Genomic DNA, 5000 nt, shown 5'->3' on the forward strand with positions numbered 1-5000 from the left:
CTTGACTTGGGGATATGCGCAGTCCCATCAAGTCAGGCTCTGAGATTGCTTTGTATGCCAGACAGAGGTCACCTCTGAGGAGTCTGTATGAGACTGAGTAGAGGGACAGGGTTTTTAGCCTATCTGTGTAGGGCAGATGTTTGAGGCCCTGGATTCTCCTGGTGTAGAACCTCTGTGGTCTCACCAGCTGCTGCATGTACTTTGTGAGGTACATGCCAAAATGGGCATTGTACTCAATAATGGGTCTTATAAGGGAAGAAAACAGGGATGTTATGACATTCTTGCTCTTGGATGAGATACCCTTACTAATGAGGTGGGCCATGTAGAAAGCTTTCCATACTTCTTCTTCTTTCGGCTGCTCCCATCAGGGGTTGCCACAGCAGATCAACTGTTTCCATTTCTTCCTGTCCTCTGCATCTTGCTCTGTCACACCAACCACCTGCATGTCCTCTCCCACCACATCCATAAACCTTAACTTAGGCCTTCCTCTTTTCCTGTTACCTGGCAGCTTCATCCTTAGCATCTTTTTCCCAATAGACTCTGCATCCCTCCTCAGCACATGTCCAAACCAACGTAATCTTGCCTCTGGCTTTGTCTCCAAACCTTCCAACCTGGGCTGACCCTCCAATATACTTATTCCTAATCCTTTACATTCTCGTTACACCCAGTGCAAATCTTAACATCTTCAACTCTGCCATGTCTAGCTCTGACTCCTGCCTTTTTGTCAATGCCACTGTCTCCAACCCATATAATATAGCTGGTCTCACTACCCTCTTGTAGACCTTACCTTTCACTGTTACTGGTACTTGTCTGTCACAAATCACTCCTGACACACTTCTCCACCCACTCCATCCTGCCTGTACTCTCTTCTTCTCCTCTCTTCCACACTCACCATTACTCTGAACTGTTGATCCCAAGTATTTAAACTCATCCACCTTCACCACCTCTACTCCCTGCATCCTCACCATTCCTCTATCCTCCCTCTCATTCACACACATATATTCTGTCTTAGTCCCGCTGACCTTCATTCCTCTTCTCTCTAGAGCATATCTCCACCTCTCCAGGGTCTCCTCCACCTGTTTCCTACTCTCACTACAGATCACAATGTCATCTGCAAACACCATAGTCCACGGGGACTCCTGTCTGATCTCGTCTGTCAACCTGTCCATCACCATTACAAATAAGAAAGGGCTCAGAGCTGAACCTTGATGTAATCCCACCTCCACCTTAAATGCATCCATCACTCCGACCGCAGACCTCACCGCTGTCACACTACCCTCGTACATATCCTGTACCACTCTTACATACTTCTCTGACACTCCCGACTTCCTCATACAATACCACAACTCCTCTCTAAGCACCCTGTCATATACTTTCTCTAAATCCACAAAGACACAATGCAACTCCTTCTGACATTCTCTGTACTTCTCCATCAACACTCTCAAAGCAAACATCGCATCTGTAGTGCTCTTTCCTGGCATGAAACCATACTGCTGATCACTAATCATCACGTCCCTTCTTAACCTTGCTTCCACTACTCTTTCCCATAACTTCATGCTGTGACTGATCAGTTTAATCCCTCTGTAGTTACTACAGCTCTGCACATCACCCTTATTCTTAAAAATCGGTACCAAAACACTTTTTCTCCATTCCTCAGGCATCCTCTCACTTTCCAAGATTTCATTAAACAATCTAGTTAAAAACTCCACTGCCATTTCACCTAAACACCTCCATGCTTCCACAGGTATGTCATCTGGACCAACAGCCTTTCCGTTCTTCATCCTCTTCATAGCTATCCTTACTTCTTCCTTGCTAATCCATTGTACTTCATGATTCATTATCCGCACATCATCCAACCTTCTCTCCCTCTCATTCTCTTCATTCATCAACCCCTCAAAGTACTCTTTCCATCTGCTCAACGCATTCTCCTCACTTGTGAGTACATTTCCCTCATTATCCTTTATCACCCTTACCTGCTGCACATCTTTACTAGCTCGGTCCCTCTGTCTAGCCAATCGGTACAGGTCCTTTTCTCCCTCCTTAGTGTCCAACCTTTTATACAACTTGACATACGCCTTATCCTTAGCCTTCGCCACCTCTCTTTGCCATGCACCTCATCTCCTTATACTCTTGTCTACTTTCTTCATCTCTCTGAAAATCCCACTTCTTCTTCACCAACCTCTTTCTCTGTATACTCTCCTGTACTTCTTCATTCCACCACCAGGTCTCCTTGTCCTCCTTCCTCTTTCCAGATGTCCCACCAAGCACCTTTCTAGCCATCTCTCTTACTAGCTCTGCTATACACAGCTATTCGGTAACTCTCCACTGCCACCCAGTGCCTGTCTTAACTCTTCCCTGAACATCACCTCACAATTACCATTTTTTAATTTCCACCATTTGATCCTTGGTGCTGCCCTCACACTCATCCTCCTCTTCTTGATCACCAATGTCATCCTACAAACCACCATCCTATGCTGCCTAACTACACTTTCCCCTGCCACCACTTTACAGTCTCCAATCTCCTTCAGACTGGCCCTTCTACATAAGATATAATCCACCTGTGTGCATCTTCCTCCACTCTTGTATGTCACCCTATGCTCCTCCCTCTTGTTAAAATACGTATTCAACACAGCCATGTCCATTCCTTTCACAAAATCCACTACCATCTGACCTTCTGCATTCCTCTGCGTAACACCACACCTACCCATCACTTCCTCATCCCCTCTGTTCCCTTCACCAACATGCCCATTGAAATCTGCTCCAATCACCAGTTGGAAGCTTTCCATACAATGGAGGCAATATGGTGGTCAAAGGTCAGTTTGCTATCAACCAGGGTACCCAAGTTCCTCACATCAGATTGCATTCTTAGGACATTGTTATTAATGTGATAATTTGTGGGGATGTCACTCTCCCCAAAGGGGATGATGATGCATTTTTTGGCATTCAGTTTTAAGCCATGTTTCTGGCACCAGTCATTTGTTTGGGTGAGACCCTCTTAGAGGATGTCCACATCACTAGGGGAATTTATGACAGCACCCAGCTTGCAGTCATCTGCAAGCGTGGTCGGCCATAGCTATAACATGCACCTCAGAAAAATATATCCCAAACAACAGGGCCCCAAAACCAATCCCTGGGGTACACCACTCATTATGGGTCTACTGCTTGAGGTGGCTTACCCTGTTTTGACTAGGTGGGTTCTATAAGTGAGCCAGTTTGCTACCTATCTGGTAACATATGGATCTATGCCTAGTTGAGAGAGTTTATCTACTATGCCTGAGTGGGGAATAGTATTGAAGGCTTTGGCCAGGTCAAGGTAGTCATCCATGGCTTTGGTGACTGTCTCAAAAAGGTGACCAGATTTAACAGGCATGACCTCCCCTTGACAAAACAAAACTGTGTAGGATCAAGTGTTTGGAGGTTGCCAGTGTCCATAATAATCCATTCCATGGCCTTCCAGATTAGGCTAGTTATGCTGATGTGTCTATAATTTCCTGGATCAGTGTATGCTCCATGTTTGTGCAAAAAGATGACAATGGCTGTCCTCCACTAGGCTAGGATGAAGCTGCTACTCATCCTTTGGTTGAATAGGGTGACTGATGGTGCTGCAAGTTCCTGCCTGAGTTCATGTAGGATGCATCCTGGAATGTTATCGGGTCTCATGGATGCTATATTTTTTTGTCTTTGGGAGGGCAGTGATGACTTGCTCCCTAGAGATAAGGGGAGGGGGCAGGTACTGGGGATGTCCTTATTTACTGATGGGGGGGCAGAGGGGTGAAGTTTTCATTGAACCTGTCTGCCAGCAGGTCAGCTATATTTATGGCATTTGTGTATGTGGTGTCCTTGACCACCAGTTCTGAGCAGATCTGAGTGCTTCCTTTAAGACTGCGGACATAAGTGAAGAAGGATGTCACTTGTTTGGACTTGAAGTTTGCTTTGCAGGTTTTCACTAGTGCTCTAATTTGCATGTTCAGGTCAAGGAGAGATTGCTTCCAATTAGGCATCTACTCCTTCTTGGTCTTGGACAGAAATTTATTTCCTTGTATTATAGAGTTTATTTATTGCAGCTGTCAACCAGACAGGTTTACTCTTGCTTGAAGAGGATGCTTTTGTCCTGTCTGGTGTTCCTGATCCCATGCAGCTATATAAATGCTTGTATAGTACTTTGGTGTAAGTTTGGACAAATGTGCCAGTTCCTAAGGAGGGGATGGGGCTGTGAAGCTGTTTATACCTTCCCTCAGGAGGTTGTAATCAGCTTTGGAGAAGTTTTTTTGTTTGACCCTAGCTGAGGGGGGGGGGGTTGGGGAGATGGTAGCTTCAAAAGTGACCACTTTATGGTTAGATATTACCAGGGAGGATGACACTTTAGGGATGCTGCAGTGGTTATTCATGTTGGTTAATACCAAGTCCAAGATATTATCACCTCTTGTGGGGGGTGTCGACTAGCTGGTCCAAAGCATTTGCATTGACGAAATCAAGGAATCAAGGGATCTCATAGCATAAATTACCATTCCACACAAAAATGATTCCCAACTGTTACAATAAGCAAATCAGCAATTTAGTTGATGTGCTACGACATAACAAAATTCACAGAAACTGGCTGCAACAATGTCTTGTGATCCAGTAAAGACTATATGGCTTATCTAATTGCATCATTCCATACCCTTTGTATAAATTGCAGATCTGTTTACTCCACAGTTTATTTTTCTCCAACCACTCTTAATATATTTGTGTGTAGACCAGTTTTTAATCGGGGTATTAAGTAACTTGGAGACACTGTGTTGCATGTGTTATAATTTTGTTCCAAGTAGTTCAAACTGTGTTGTTGCAGCACTGTTTTGAAATAGCAATTAATGTTTTTTTTTGCATTATCTATTATGGTATTCAGATACTAAATGCAGTAGTATATTTTTTGTTTGTCTTGCAGGTGACCACATCCTCTGCAAACTCCAGAACCACCCATGTATAATTAGCTAGCTACTAGATAACACAAAGTTGGAAGA

The 5000-nt window shown here is 44.3% G+C and overlaps 1 protein-coding gene across 4 annotated transcripts in view; it reads left to right on the plus strand.

The window, feature by feature from the left end:
- The window catches only part of KLHL29 (kelch like family member 29), a 2735259-nt gene that overhangs the window by 860894 nt on the left and 1869365 nt on the right, over positions 1 to 5000 (plus strand). The gene's annotated exons all lie outside the window — the stretch shown is intronic.

The sequence above is a fragment of the Protopterus annectens genome, chromosome 2.part1 (genome assembly GCF_019279795.1).
Source record: "Protopterus annectens isolate FY-2018-M chromosome 2.part1, PAN1.0, whole genome shotgun sequence".
NCBI classification, from domain to species: domain Eukaryota; kingdom Metazoa; phylum Chordata; order Ceratodontiformes; family Protopteridae; genus Protopterus; species Protopterus annectens.